We start from the raw sequence: 17,331 nt of genomic DNA, 5'->3' as shown, positions 1-17,331 counted from the left end.
TGCTCTGATATCAATTGTTGAATCAGGTGTAATCCCAAGAGGGTGGGTGAATTGGGCATTTAAAAATTATTTGCCACTTATTTATCACTTAAACCCTTCTTATATATTTACCAATGGATTCTTGTTACTCAATTACTTATGTACAATGCTATCTAACCTATACATGTAATATAAACAATTTAAATGCAGTGCTAAAAGTAAAGAGTAAAATGGAAGAGAGAAGACAAACACAATTTTTACGAGGTTCAACCGACTTGGCCTACGTCCTCGCCTTGAGCAACCACTCAAGGATTTCACTAAATCTCTGCTTCTTAAATTGGGACGGAGCTTCCCTTACAATCCGCTGCTTACAAGAGGCACAACTCCCTCCTACTTCGCTGCTTACAAGAGATACAACTCTCTCCTCAAACCCCGATTCACACACCAAACCGTGTATACAATAAAAATATGAAACACTCAAAAATTGCTTCCAAAAAAAGCTTGTGAGTACAGTTCAAAATTTTAATACATTAACATATGATATAAACTTGAAGCCCAGAATGTATGAAAACGATACAATTGTTTTATATATGATATGCTTCAACACACAAAACCTTCTTTATCAAAAACTCCCAAGTAAAGAAATATTTGAAATGTTTTGGAGTATATTAGGTTTCTAGTTCACTTTGTAAAGATGCAAAAATATGTCTAATGTGAACTTGTTAAAAGCTTTATCTTGAATGTTTTATCAATCTATATCAAAAAGCTTTTTATCAAATATTTAATCACAACCCGATCTTTGAAATATGTAAATATATACGATATGTAATTCAAAGATCAAAATACTGAGTATAAGGTTTTCCAAACAAAATATCCTTCAATAAGATAAATATTTATGAATACCAAGGATATATATTCAAGTGTTTTAATATATCTAAAATATGAATCTTTTAACTTAATACACACTTGAATCAAACAATTCAATCAATCACACAATCTTAATCAAGTAATGATCTTGTTTAAAAAATAAATATGTATATGTATATGCACATCCAAGATCAACCTTTTAATACTTAATCAAAAATAGATTTTTCAATAATAAGCTCTATGAACACTATATATACTCTAGAATCAAAAACCAATCAACCAAAAGCTAAACACCTTTCTCAAGCAATGATCTTTTCAAAAACATATTTTATATGTATGTGCACACTCAAGATCAAACTTTTCTAATGATGTTCAATAACAAGTAATGAGATGAGAAGTTCTTGAAAATAATAACTTGAATGATCAAACCTGAATACTAGAATGAAAATCCATATGAGTAAACAAGTTCCCTTCAAGATTCTGAGTTGATGTGCCTAAGTTTGATGATTAGAAATTGAAGTGTAGGCAATCGCATAGCAATAGGAGCAAGTTTTCAAATAATCTTTCAATAAGATGTGTTCTTTTCTTTCTTGTGTCTCTTAGCTTCATTCTAGGGTTTAGATATTCAGTATATATAGTGTCTTACCCTTAGGATTGATCTCAACCGTTGGATCAAAGAAATAGCTGGCGAGTTCGTTTAATAAAAATCAAAATTTTAAGTTTCCCGCAGGTTTAGGTGCTTGAGGGTGAATGCCTAGGCCACCGAAGTTCCTTGACCCTTTGAAAACTTAACTTGGAATGCAGGGTCAAGCGCCTAAAGAGAGGGTCAGGCTCCTAAAGTGGTTCAGACGCCTGAGGTCACAAGGTCAGGTGACCGAAGTGCCTCGGCCAATTTCCTGTGTTTCCCATTAATTCTTTAGGCTACTGAACTTAATCTTCAGGCTCCTAAAGAAATTCTTCAGGTGACTGAGGTTGAGTTCAAGCTATCGAAGTCCCCTTTTCTCAATTTTTCTTTTCTAATTTAAAAATCTGCTTTGCTTTTTTTCTTGGGTCTTTTATAAAACATATTTTTCATGATTTTAGAAGTATTTCTAAGTCCATAAAAGTCGTCTAATGATATACATGAAATGCATGAATCCTAAAGGCATTTTAGGTTATGTTGAGCCTCAAATTAATTCATATGAAAATGTAAGTACATGAGTTCTGAATACCTTTTCCAAAGATGTTCTTGAACTTTGCCACTTGCATCTCGATTCTCGTACTCTTTGAGTTCCATAAATCTTGCCAAGATATGTTAGCTTTACTTTATGGCTTCCATGACTCGTTATCTTTCTGTGCATACTTAATATGGGTCATGTTCACAAACTCAATGCACAGATTAAATACCAAGTGATTTGTCATTATCAAAACCGGATTGGACTCGTAGAGTCAACAGTTTCCCTCAAGTACTGAAGCCAAGTAGGGGAGAGAGGAGGACATAATCAGTGTGGCTGGAGAGCTAAGAGTGGTGTCGGCTGGTCAGGTATGTCAACTGGAAGAAGTGATCGGTATGATTGAAAGGGGCAAGGCAGTGGTTGTGGGTTAGACATGGGCTCATGAGGCCTCATGGTGGGATCGTAAGGCAAAGTTGGGTTGAATGTGCAGACCGTCAATGACCGAGGGAACCTAACCTCTTGAATCCCTTGGGTAGGAATTGGGGCTGCTCAATAGTAGGCAACACAACAGAGTGCATCAAAGGTAGCTGTGCATTCTTAAGGGTCATCCATGGTGCCCTTATCACCTCCTAGGACTATTTCGGACCTCTTGTCCTTAAGGATGAACCCCACCTCGAACATTCCCGAAGCCATACTCGTGGAGCTCTTATCACGTTCGAAGCCCTGTCCCATGTCTTTGGAGTCAATCGACCCCTCGCTGAAGATCCCCATAATAGTAGGACCCAAAGCCGTAGCCGGTTGGCGGTGGGTTTGGATGAGGCTTGATACGAGTCAAAGGATGAATCATGGGATGGGTCGCTAAACAAATCATGCCTTAAGACAAGACGAGGGGACATCATGGCTAGATGGGAATTATGGAGGGAGAAAGGGGTAAGTGACGAGGTCAAAAGAAGATGGAAAGGGCGAGAGTTAAGGAGTTGAGGGCGAACATGGTTTTGAACAACTTTCTGAGTTCTGAACCATGTTGCACCAATTCTGTGTAGGTCGCACTCTTGAGTTTTGAACGAGGGCTATTAACGGTGTCGCGACGTCCTGGAGCACGTGTGCACCGGGGTGGCGAAATAAAAATTGTGGGTTAATGTTTCTGGAAAAACATGAATGGAGTCACCACTAACCTTTTAGTGTTGTTAGAACACTTAATTACTACCCAGTTAAGGGTAGAATTGGTCTACATTATCAAAGCCGGGATTAGGAGTTCGGTTATGCGAGGGGAAGATACGAGCATCGCCTATGCGTCTGATCTTACGAACGGTACCTAATTAATTATGAAATTATCCCTAAGTAAATTTAAAAAATCTTTTAGGTTACTCCTTTCGTGAATTTACAAATACACATAAAAAATAAATAAATAAACAAATTATACAAAAAAATATACGTAATATATATACATATATAGATACATATTCCCTTAGAATTGAGGTACATGAAACTTCAAAAGCTTGTACCCTTTTTATTGCAATCACAAGGATAAAAAAAATTGAAAATAATCATAAAAATAAATAATAATATACAATAATAATAATGATAGTAATGATCATGATAATGAGAGTAATAATAATAATAATGAAAAAAAATACAATAATAACATTAATAATGATGATGATAATATTAATAAAAAATAATAATAATATTAATATTAATAGTAATAGCAAATAATACAATAATGATACTAGTGAAAATAATAATAAATTGTAATAATAGTAATAATATTAAGAGTAATAATAATAGATACCATAATGATAACAATAATAATAATAAATAACAATAACAGTAATAATAATAAGTATTGTTAACTAATAATAAAGATAATATACATATTTTAATAATATTACATTTACCTTAATATTAACACACTGTTAAAGATATGCACAAGACACACATATGTAAACAATTAATTAAAGAAACAAATCGAACTTAGGATTAAAATATGGAAACCAATGAAAAGGGTAAGAAAATAATGAACTTAGGGAAACAAATTAAGGCTAAAACTAATATGTACCTATTTAATATGGCCACAAAAATTAATACACAACCTCCGAATATACAAATATTAAACATAAAACGAGTGCTATAATAACCGAAACCCTTATTACACACAACAATGAATATGGCCTATTTAAATAAACACAACCAAAACCCTAAATATTAATCATACCACTTAAATATGGTCCTAAAAAAAAAAATCTTAAATATTAAACATATGACATGAATATGGCACACTTAAAAATATTCAACAAATCATAATACTATTTATTTAACATATATACAATAAAATATGACAAGAAAATTCAAAATTTAAAACTTGAGACGAGCCCCCACAAACAAAAAGTAATCCTACAAAAATGAAAACAAATCAATTCGTATTTATGGTAATAATAATAATAAAAAAAGAAAGAAAAAAAAATAAAAGAAAATAAAAAAATCACGTGTGTTGTGCATGCACAGTGTGAACAAGTGTGTGTGTGTGTCTGTATGTGTATGGTATGTGTGTGTGCGTGTGCTCTGTCTGTGTACAGTGTGTGTGTGTGTATGCAGGTGGCTACCGTGGGTGTCGCCCGGGCTGGAGGAGATGACTTCAGGGAACTCACGAGGGGGGAGAAGGCGAACGCGGCTGGAAGAGGTTGATGACCGGAGTGAACACCTATGTAGCAGCGACTGTATGCGAGGCAGTGAGGCTGATGATACCAGAATGGTGGTCAGATCTGTGAGAATGAGAGATGATAACGGCAGCAAGGTTGGTTGTTGTAACGCAGGGGGTTGCCGTGGGGTGCTGCCGGTGCTGGTGGCTTGCTGGGGCTGTGTGGAAGGCCGCTGGACCTGGAGGTGTGGCCGAGAGGCAGAGGAGCTCGGCTGGTGTTGCAGATTCTGTGCTGCAACCTGAAGGCAGAGGGGAGAGTAATTGAGAGATAAAGAGAGGGAGAGAGTGGGTGAGAGAAGAAAGGGGAGAAGGAGATAGGGTCGTGGTTCTGAGGGAGGGAGAGAATCTGAGAGAGAGATCGAGAGTCAGGGAAAGGGAGAGAAACGAGAAGGAGGAGACAACAGAGAGTGAGAGAGGGAGACCCCGGGAGAGACTGAGGAAGAGAGAATCAGCGAGAGAGAGAGAGAGAGAGAGCAGACAAGAAGGTCTTTTTTTTTGTTCTTTTTTTTGGTCTCCGCACCCAACCTTTACAGTGTGTGTTCCCTACCTTTATATTAAAAAAAAATTGTCGAAACCCTAGCCTCTGCCACCCCTTCTTTTTTTATTTTGCACTGTTTTTTTTTCTTTTTTCTTTTTATGTAATAATAATAATGATAATAATAATAATAATAGTAATAAGGTAATAATAATAATAACAATGATAATTGTAATAATATTTTAAATAATAATAATAATAAAGTAATAATATTTTAAATAATAATAATAATAATAATAATAATAACAATAGTAATAATGATAGTAAAAACACTAAAAATAATAATAATAATAATAATAATAATAATAATTATTATTATTATTATTATTATTATTATATAATTCTTTGGTTATATTTGACTTGGACAAAAATAGGGTGTCTGAAACTGCCCCTCTTTATAGGCTTCGTTGCTTCAAGGTAACAGTAGGAGCTCTTCTACGTTACCTTTGGCAACAAGCATATAAAGATAAAACACACATATTTTAGCCATGCCACACAACTGCCTAGGGCTTTTCAATCAAGTAGTGTTCACTTCTATCAATCGCAGATAACAAGGCAATCTAGGAATGTTTAATGTGATTCTCTAGAAGATGAAGTCTTGAATGAACAAGGTAATCCAATAAATATTTTTGAAAAGATCAATAGAAACTGAAGAGGATGACTTACATCATGTTTGAGAAACCAAATGCCAAAGTATATGATGATGACTTGCACTGAGTTTGAGAACCCGAGTGCCAAAGTATGTGAGAATAACTTGCATTGGGTTTAAGGACCTGAGTGCTAAAGTATATGAGACTAACTTGCACTCGGTTTGAGAACCTGAGCGCCAAAGTACACAAGACTAACTTGTACTAGGTTTGAGAACCCAAGTGCCAAAGTACATGAGACTAACTTGCACTGGTTTGAGAACCCAAGCGCCAAAGTACATGAGAATGACCTGCACTGGATTTGAGAACCCAAGCACCGAAGTAGGTGAGAATAACTTGCGCTGGGTTTGAGAACCGGAGGGCCAAAGTACATGAGAATGACTTGCATCGGGTTTGAGGACTATGCGCCGAAGTATATGAGACTAACTTGCACTAGGTTTGAGAACCCGAGCGCCAAAGTACATGAGAATGATTTACACTGGGTTTGAGGACCCAAGCGCCAAAGTACATGAGAATAACTTGCGTTGGGTTTGAGAAACCGAGCGCTAAAGTATATGAGAATGACTTGCACCGAATTTAAGGACTCGAACGCCAAAGTACATGAGAATAACTTGCACTGGGTATGAGAACCTGAGCGCCAAAATACATAAGAAAAACTTGTGTTGGGCTTGAGACCTGAGCGCCAAAGTACATAAGAATGATTTACTCCGAGTTTTAGGACCTGAGCACCGAAGTACATGAGAATAATTTGCACTAGGTTTGAGAACCCAAGCGTCAAAGTACATGAGAATAACTTGCACTGGGTTTGAGAACCTGAGCGCCAAAGTGCATGAGAATGACTTGCACCAGTTTGAGGACCCGAGTGCCGAAGTATATGAGAATAACTTGCACTGGATTTGAGAACTCGACTACCGAAGTACATGAGAATAACATGCACTGGGTTTGAGAACCCGAGCGCCAAAGTACATAAGAATGACTTGCACCAGGTTGAGGACCCGAGCGCTGAAGTACATGATAATAACTTGCACTAGGTTTGAGAATCGGAGCGCCAAAGTACACGAAAATGACTTGCATTGGGTTTGAGAGCCCGAGCGCTGAAGCACATGAGAATGACTTGCACTGGGTGTGAGAACCCGAGTGCCAAAGCACATGAGAATAATTTTCACTGGGTTTGAGAACCTAAGAGCCAAAGTACACGAGAATGACTTGCACTGGGTTTGAGAACCCGAACCCCGAAGCACATGAGAATTACTTGCACTGGGTGTGAGAACCCAAGCACCAAAGTACATGAGAATTACTTGCACTAAGTTTGAGAACCTGAGCGCCAAAGTACATGAGAATGACTTGCACCGGGTTTGAAGACCCTTGCGCCAAAGTACATGAGAATAACTTGCACTGGGTTTGAGAACTTGAACACCAAAGTACATGAGAATGACTTGCACCGGGTTTGAGGACCCGAGCGCCGAAGTATATGAAAATGACTTGCACTGGGTGTGAGAACCCAAGCGCTGAAGCACATAATAATTACTTGCGCTAGGTTTAAGAACCCGAGCCCTGAAGCACACAACAATAACTTGACTTAGACTTGCGCCATTAGTGAAACAAGGGTTGCTTGGACAATGATGAAAAGAGATGTACGACAAGACTGAATGATGTTATATGATGCATGAATGTTGCTATCGGTGATGTTAGAATGTAGTGATATGCCGCTACATGTATGCATGTTGCTAACTTGTGATGCTAGAATGCAGTGATATGTTGCTATTTGTATGAATATTGTTAACTTGTGATGTTATAATGCAGGGATATGCTGCTATCGATGATGCTAAAATGCAAGGGTGCATGCATGCTATTTTATATGATACCAGAACACGGGGATATGTATGCATGTTGCATGATATGACATGTATGCATTTTTTATTTTCTTATTTTTTATTTTTTATCTTTATTTTTATTTTTTGTTCAATGCATGAAATGTATGGTAATGTATGAAATGCATAACAATGCATGAATCTTTTCTCCCAACGCGTTTGTGATCAACAACCTCATCTTTTATCTTGGCTATATATTTGAATTTCTGCATGAAACTTGCCGCATATGAATGGATCTGCAACTGATCTTGGTTCAATTTTCTTGATTCAACGGGCCATGAAGGTGAATGGCTTAGCTCAAATGAAACTCGATCACAAAATTGGCCCCAGTTGAATGGATCTATAGCTGATCTTGACCCTGTTTTCATACTCCAATATGATAAGAAGGTGCTTGAATGGGTCCCATTGAAACTCATCTCAGAATTTATCCAAGTTGAATGTATCTTCCACTGATCTCGACCCTGTTATTAGATTCTTCTTGAATAAGTAGATCCCTAAAACCTGACATGACATTTGCCCTAGTTTGACTGCCTTTTTTCCACAGGGATCTTTGGATTGCATCCTTAATGTCTTAAAATCTCTTCAAAATTTAAATAAATAAGCATGCAATCAGATAACTCTATAACGACCTCAAAATTTCATACCAAATTTTATTTTATTTTATAAATATATCTGTGCATTTATATCCATACCTAAACAGCGGAAACACATATCATGCAGCCATTCACATATTTATCATACAATACCAGAATCTAGTTTATACAAACCATACAAAAAATCCCTCCAGTGTCATCTACTTAAAAAGATATACAGCTCTAACAAAAACTCACCCTATAACTAGGGTGATCCAACTACTTTCTATCCGCGAGCCTAATCTGCTCGCCTAACTAGCCCACCTAAAAAATGAAAAAATAATGGGGTGAGTCGACGCTTAGTAAGTGGAAATATGCTATTGCTAGTGTGTGACAACTAAGTTAAGGATACTTTTAAAATAATGACTGAACTGTAATGCAATAAATCATCTATAAATCATATCTTTCAAGCATATCTTTCTTTCTCTATTTAAAACATACTGCATCATCTTTTTTCTATTTTTCATACTGATAATATATCATACTATTCTCATCATATACTATAAAATTGTTTTCATACATATAACTATTCTGTATCCCTGGAACTCTGTACGTCATGATTTGACCCCTCATGATAGGGTTGTGCAGCCCATAGGCGGGACTCTACCTGGTTGGCCCTCCTAATAAGTCATCTTACTCTACACTACCTCAGTCCGGTTAAACTGCATCCTCTCTTAAGCTCGAGACAGGCTACTACCTCGTCAAACAGGTCCCCTCAACCCAGTGTACTGGAGAGCTACATACTCTCCGAGCACGGCTAACGGTACCCACATACTATCTAAGATATGTGGTTGCACTCTATCTGTATCTAGCAACGGTACCGTGCTTTGTAATCTGTATCTGTCTGTGTATCTTTCCTCAGGGATCTAATACTATATACATATATATATATATATATATATATATATGCTCTTTTACTGTTTTCATCATGTTTTCAAAATTACTGTAACGCTATCTTTATGTACTATATATATACATACTCTAAAATTGTATACTGCATCTGTAGAATCTTGATGCTACCTTTGTATCTCTGTCTGTATATTATGGTAATAGGAAACATGGCATACTAAATTCTGTATAAAGCTGTGGTATAAATACCGACTTGAATAATACTGTATACATGTATATGTGTGTATATATATATATATATATATATATATATATATATATATGTATATCTCTGTTTGAAGAAACTATTCTTATAAAACTGTAAATGCATGTACATTCTCTAAATGCATGTATATATATATATCTACATTTGTATATCCTGTATAATTTCGTATATTAAGAAAAACTATATAAACTGTACATACTGTCTACTTCCATGCATTCCGTATAGTATGATATATATATTATTAAAGTTATATAAATTATTTCATCTCATGAAAATCACTTAGGCCACACAATCATTTAAACTCATATTCTAAAACAACTACTGTTTCAAATTTATATTCTGAGAATTTTGTATAGTAAAATGGTGTAGTTAAGCATCTATAAAATCTCTAATATTATTACAAAAAATCCTAGCATAGCATATTTCCCTTACCTCAACTTTGAAAAGTCTTTATAAAAATCTGGCTCTATACCCGCAGGATTCCTAACTTAACATCCTGAAAACACAATGTCTCAAAACAAAACATCAGTATTTCTTAGTCTACATCATTTCCTATAACTGCTAGGAAGTCAAAAACTAGATAAAAGTTCTTACTCTGAATTTGGGATGAAATCCAATTCTATTTTCCTGACTCCGGCAGTCTTGCAGAGAACTCCACCAGGAGCGTCGTGGTAGCTTCGGATCGTTGATCCAGCGACCGGTGGGGCCGAAAACAAAGAGAGAAGGGAGAGAGAATCGTAGGAGAGAGAGAGAAAAGAGAGAGAGCGGCGAGAGAAATGAGGAATATCCTGGTTTTCCTCCTTAAATACTGCTAGATTTATTGATGAGACACGTCACTTGTCGACGAATCCTTCAGTAAATTCGTCGATGAAGCCCTATATTCATCGACGAAATTCAGACCACCCCGGACCCTCTCTCGGTATTTTCTCGTCAACGAAGCCCTATGTTCATCGACGAAGCTTGGAAAGTTCTCTGAAATTATGATTATTTAATATTATCTCCAAAATGCAATGTTGTCTACGACCTCCTTCTATTTCTGTATCTATTTTCTCTCCCTCTTATTATTAAAATTTTATTATTCTTCGAATCACTACATTTCAATCTCAATAAGAATATGGATGGAATGCACAAACTTGCTTTTCTTTGCTTGATTTTCTGTGCTTGTTATATAGGAGACAAATTTAACCAGTACTTTGACACTAATGTAACTTTGCTATCTTAGAGAATCATATCAGTGGACAAACCCTTTCTTTTTTTTTTTAGCCTCATAACCATAACTCGTATACTATATCACCACTTAGAGATTATTTCTTACTTATTTTAAACTTATTTCAAACTTGCTGTTTTAAATTATAACTAGTGTCTCATTTAGTAGACTGATCAATATTCCGATATCAGGGTGGACTTTAAGACATGGGATGAAATGCAGGCTTAGGATTTAGGTTTCACCAAGAATAAGGAAACTAAGGCTAAAAAACCTCATCCCATAATTAAAGTTTCTGCCCCAATTTGTGGTGTTGTATTCGCAAAGTATTGACGAAACTTATCATTTGAATAAGCTGCCTACGTACCTTTTCAGGATCAGATCATTATGTAGTTTAGACCCAACATTGAGTCTGACAAATCATTTGAGACAACAACATATACCAATCCAGTCAGGACTTTCATTTGGACCATAATGTAGGCTAGGGGTATGAGTTAAAGAAGAAAAGAGTTAAATAAGGCTCAAAATCATCGATTTCATCAAGAGTAATTTTGTCAAAGATCACATATGTAGTATGTCCCTTATTTTTATTTCTTCTTTCTTTTCTTCTTCTTTCTCTTTCCCTTTTTTCCTTTCATTTTTTCATATTCTTTTTCTTCTTTTACCTCAAATTTTTATTTTGCTTTTATGAAGGAATCTTGACTTCATTTTCATTTGAATTCCATTTGAGACTGATCTCTTTTTTTTAAAAAAAAAAAAATCCCAGTTTGGGGTGTGATCCTTTAACGGGTTAGTTAAGAATTAAATTGTTCAGGCTCAAAAAGGGCTTGCAATGGATTTATTCTTTGGCTTTCTTTTGGGTAGCAAAACAATGACCTGCCATCATTTTGGTAGTGATCACTACCTCAAATGACTTGTCAAACACTAGGAGATCCAAACCCAGGTTAAATTTTGGATGAACTAACTTTTAAGAAAAGATTGGTTTAACATCCAAGCTCAACTTGGTTAACAAATGGTAAATCAATATTTGGTTCTTTTTAGGGATATTGTTTGACCAAAGATGACCACCCTTCATTTGATCAGAATATAATCATCATACCTTTAAGACACCAATCATAACTTAGATACCAAAGAAAAGAGACTTTTTCATTGATTTCATCAAACAAATGTAGGACAAAGGTTGATAAGTCATTTCTGTATATTTCTCTTACGACTCTTCAACATTTTGAAATTCACATCCCACAAAGCTCCTTGACAACATCTTGAAGTGGCGTTCTTTACTAAACTTCAACTTGGAGGCTTTTCCTTCATCCTTCCTTTTTTTTTTTTTTGCCCCATTGAGTGTACTCCCAAAACCAACTAATGGCTCCAAGTCCTTTGTACTGATAAAATTGTTTCCTATGTCACTTAAAATGCAAGTAAAAGTAGGCAAATTTTGGCACAAGGTGATGATCTAAGGAGGATAGGATGAGATGAGACTAAAAGACATTCTTATTTCATTCAATTTCAAAATAATTTAAATGAAAAACATGGATGCATTCCTCTTGTTATCACCCTTAGGTGATCAAGTACATCATTTCTGTATCACATGAGCTTACTTCTGAAGTTGAATACCAATCAATCTTCCAACCCAATGAGATTTATTACATTCTTACTGTGATCACGCAACGGGTCCCCATGATCCTAACCTTTCTTTGTAGATAGATCGTCTTACTCTGCTCAATACTGGAATCCCAGATCTTAATTCTACCACCTTGGACCATGATTTTACAGACAATTGGAATGTGATTATTGACCCATTGGAGATGACTATGCATGCATGGTTATGGAAATAAGCATAGAATGATTATGTTATGCAATGAGTGTTTATGCATGGGTGTAACTAGTGCAAAAATATATACAAATAGGAATATAAACATGCATGCAGCCTATCGTGCATGGCTATGCGTGAAATTATGCATAAAGTGCATGAATGCAATGCTACTTAGATAACCACTTTGCTGGAATTCTTTACAAAAAAAAACTCAACCAATGAAAGATTTCATGATTAAGAGGACCATTGATGGGCCGCAATTTCAATTCAATTCTTCCCTCAACCATTGCTTTCCTTGATGATGGTCCATGTACCTTAGATCCTATGAAGGGTCAAATTATGATCTGAACTTGGGGTTGACCCAAGCTAGTCAATCTATTGAATTTGCTCAATGCAAGCTTGTGGACTTTAATGTGCACTCGGACCTCGAGTATTTTAAAATATGAGCTTCAAGTTATTTTATGATGGGATCAGGCCCTAGTTTAAAAGGAGTTGGACTTGGATTTCTTAGATAATGTTGGCCTGAATTTTTGGGTAATAGGATCGAGGCTCACTTTTGAAATCTAGGTTTGGCTCTTTTTGAAAATCAGGCATGGGCCAAGTTTTTTCTTAGAAAAAGGTAGGGCTTAGGTTTGTTTTTTGAAAAAATTGGGCCCGAGTTAATTAAAAAGGGTTGGGCCGACCCATATTTTAAAATGCTTAGGCCAAGTGTTTTACTTTTTGAAAGGATGGGTCATAGTCTGTACATGGAGAAGGATGTGGCTCTTGTCCCGAACCAAGGTAGGTTTGTATATATGGGGTTCTATAGGGTTTTATCCTAGTTAGGGTAAAACTATGGACAAGTATTTGTGGGTAGGCTCTAAACCCTAGAGACAACAGGCTCCCAGCTTGAATCCTATATTCACCCAATGGGCTCGGACAAAGTTCAAACTGAGCGGAGTGGTTCACGAACCTCCAAGGACCTTATCCCATGAGGGCTAATGGTAATGTGCTCCTTTCTAATCTTAAAGGGTGAAGCCCAGGTAGAAGGCTAGTGAAACTATGTGAATTTATAAGCTTAGCCTAATCCCTTTACCCCACATGCATGTCACATGCTTATTCACAATTAATCACATGCTTATTCAAACTATGGCAACTAGATATTTACAATTAACACACTTAATCTAAAAAACTGGAAATAAAATAATTACAATTAATATTCTTATCTAAAAAATTTGGAAAGAAGATATTTACAATTAGTATTCTTATCTAAAAAAAAAAAAATTGGAAAGAGAATATTTACAATTAATATTCTTATCTAAAAAATTTGCAAAGAAAATATTTACAGTTAATATTCTCATCTAGAAATTTGGAAAGAAAATATTTACAATTAATATTCTTATCTAGAAATTTGGAAAGAAAATATTTACTATTATTATTCTTATATAAAAATTTGGAAAGAAAATATTTACAATTAATATTAAAAATTTGGAAAGAAAATATTTACAATTTATAATCTTATCTCTAAAAAAATTGGAAAGCAAATATTTACAATTAATATTCACAAAATGAGGAGCAACTAAAAGATTTATTAAATTAGAATTCGGGATAATTTCTAATTAATTATTGCCTCGACTCTCTAATATCCCCAGTATAGTCGCCGAGCAGTCGTGACGTCCCGGAGTGCGTGTGCCTCGGGGTGGCGAAATAAAAATTGTGGGTTAAATTTTTGGGAAAAACATGAATGGAGTCACCATTAACCTTTTAGTATGGTTAAAACACTTAATTACTACCCAGTTAAGGGTGGAATTGGTCTACGTTACTAGAGCTGGGATCAGAAGTTCGGTTATGTGAGGGGAAGATACGAGCACCCCCTATGCGCCCGTTCTTACGAACGGTACCTAATTAATTATGACGTTATCCCTAATTAAATTTAAAAAATCTTTTAGGTTACACCTTTCGTGAATTTAAAAATACACATGTTAAAATAAAGAAATAAATAAATAAACAAATTATACAAAAATATGCGTAATATATATACATATATTCCCATAGAACTGAGGTACGTGAAGCTTCAAAAGCTTGTACCCTTTTTATTGCAATCACAGGGGTAAAAAAAATAAAAAATAATCATAAAAATAAATAATAATATACAATAATAATAATGATAGTAATGATAATGATAATGAGAGTAATAATTATAATAATGAAAACAAATACGATAATAACATTAATAATGATGATGATAATATTAATAAAAAATAATAATAGTAATAATAATATTAATAGTAACAATTATAGTAAATAATACAATAATGATACTAATGATAATAATAATAAATGGTAATAATAATAATAATATTAAGAGTAATAATAATAGATACCATAATGATAACAATAATAATAATAATGATGATAATAATAATAATAAATAACAATAACAGTAATAATAATAAGTATTGTTAACTAACAATAAAGATAATATACATATTTTAATAATATAATATTTACCTTAATATTAACACACTGTTAAAGATATGCACAAGACACACATATGTAAACAATTAATTAAAAAAACAAATCGAACTTAGGATTAAAATATGGAAACAATTGAAAAGGGCAAGAAAATAATGAACTTATGGAAACAAGTTACTGCAAAATCTAATATCTACCTATTCAATATGGCCACCAAAATTAATACATAACCTGCAAAATATACAAATATTAAACATAAAACGAGTGCTATAATAACCGAAACCCTAAATACACACAACGATGAATATGGTCTATTTAAATAAATACAACCAAAACCCTAAATATTAATCATACCACTTAAATATGTTCCTAAAAAAAAACCTTAAGTATTAAACATTTGACATGAATATGACACACTTAAAAATATTCAACAAATCATAATATTATTTATTTAACATATATACAATAAAATGATGACAAGAAAATTCAAAATTTAAAACTTGAGACGAGAGCCCCGACAAACAAAAAGTAATCCTACAAAAATGAAAACAAACCAATTAGTATTTATGGTAATAATAATAAAAAAAGAAAGAAAAAAAAATAAAAGAAAATAAAAAAATCACGTGTGTTGTTCATGCACAGTGTGAACAGTTGTGTGTGTGTCTATGTGTGTATGGTGTGTGTGTGTGCGTGTGCTCTGTCTGTGTACAGTGTGTGTGTGTGTATGCAGGTGGCTATCGTGGGTGTCGCCGGGGCTGGAGGAGATGACTATAGGGAACTCACGAGGGGGGAGAAGGCGAACGCGGCTGGAAGAGGTTGATGACCGGAGTGAACACCTATGTAGCAGCGACTGTATGCGATGCAGTGAGGCTGATGATACCAGAACGGTGGTCGGATCTGTGAGAATGAGAGATGACGACGACAGCAAGGTTGGTTGCTGTGACGCAGGGGGCTGGCGTGGGGTGCTGCCGGAGCTGGTGGCTTGCTGGGGCTGTTGTGGAAGGCCGCTGGAGGTGTGGCCGAGAGGCAGAGGAGCTCAGCTGGTGTTGGAGTTTCTGTGCTGCAACCTGAAGGCAGAGGGGAGAGTAATGGAGAGATAGAGAGAGGGAGAGAGTGGGTGAGAGAAGAAAGGGGAGAAGGAGATAGGGCCGCGGTTCAGAGGGAGGGAGAGAATTTGAGAGAGAGATCGAGAGTTAGGGAAAGAGAGAGAAATGAGAAGGAGTAGACAGCAGAGAGTGAGAGAGGGAGACCCCGGGAGAGATTGAGGAAGAGCGGGAGAGATTGAGGAAGAGAGAATCAACGAGAGAGAGAGAGAGAGAGAGAGAGAGAGAGAGAGAGACCGGAAAAGCAGGTTTTTTTTTTTTTTTTTTTCTCTTTTTTGGTCTCCGCCCCTTACAGTGTGTGTTTCTACTTTATATAAAAAAAATTTGTGGAAACCCTAGCCTCTGCCGTCTCTTCTTTTTTTATTTTGCACTTTTTTTTTAATGTAATAATAATAATAATAATAATAATAATAATGATAATAATAATAATAATAATAGTAGTAGTAAGGTAATAATAATAATAATAATAACAATGATAACAGTAATAAATAATCAGGGCAACCGAAAATCGCGAATCTGGATAATCGCCTATAATCCGGGCAACCAAATACCAATCCAGTCAACCGGATCTCTTAGGAAAAGCCAATAACGGCTAAAAAACGGTTTTATTTTGTTTCAAATAAAATATATATTAACTTGCCCAATGATCATATAACGGCTATAACTCGACCTTGCTTATAAATACAAGGTTTCTAGAGTTATTCTAAGGTTGGTTGATTTTTGATTCAATTTGAGAATATCATTTGCATCATTTGCAAGTTCTCTCACACTATACTTCTTAAAAACCCTAGACAACACCTTGCCACTCCTTTGAGCTTCAAATTAACCTTGTTTAGGAGTGTATTAGTGTTGTGTTTCTTTTGTACTCATTAGCTCTATTGAGGAGCACCTGTTGTACAACATTTTATTCATCATTCAACAATGACGATTAGGGTGTGAATCATGTCAAGCAAAGGGATATTTCTTGAGGTTATGTAAAGGTTTCTCCGTATAAGTTAAAGGAGGGTTTGTAAAGGCGTCTCCGCTGAGTGAAGAAGACAGGTAGCTCCACATATTGAATGAGCGGTTAGCGAAATCCTCAAGTGGATTTCTTGAGGCAAGGATGTAGGGGGGGTTATAGTCGAACCTTGTGTAATCCTGGTGTTGTTCTCTCTTTCCCTACACTCTTTTAGTTCCGCACTTTTAAGATTATACATATTGTGAGATTGCTTTTACATATTTAAGACACAAGCCTTCAACAGAATTGATTGTTGTTTAAAT

The sequence above is a fragment of the Malania oleifera genome, chromosome 12 (genome assembly GCF_029873635.1).
Source record: "Malania oleifera isolate guangnan ecotype guangnan chromosome 12, ASM2987363v1, whole genome shotgun sequence".
NCBI lineage: Eukaryota > Viridiplantae > Streptophyta > Magnoliopsida > Santalales > Ximeniaceae > Malania > Malania oleifera.
Note: the sequence above shows the minus strand (reverse complement) of the source record.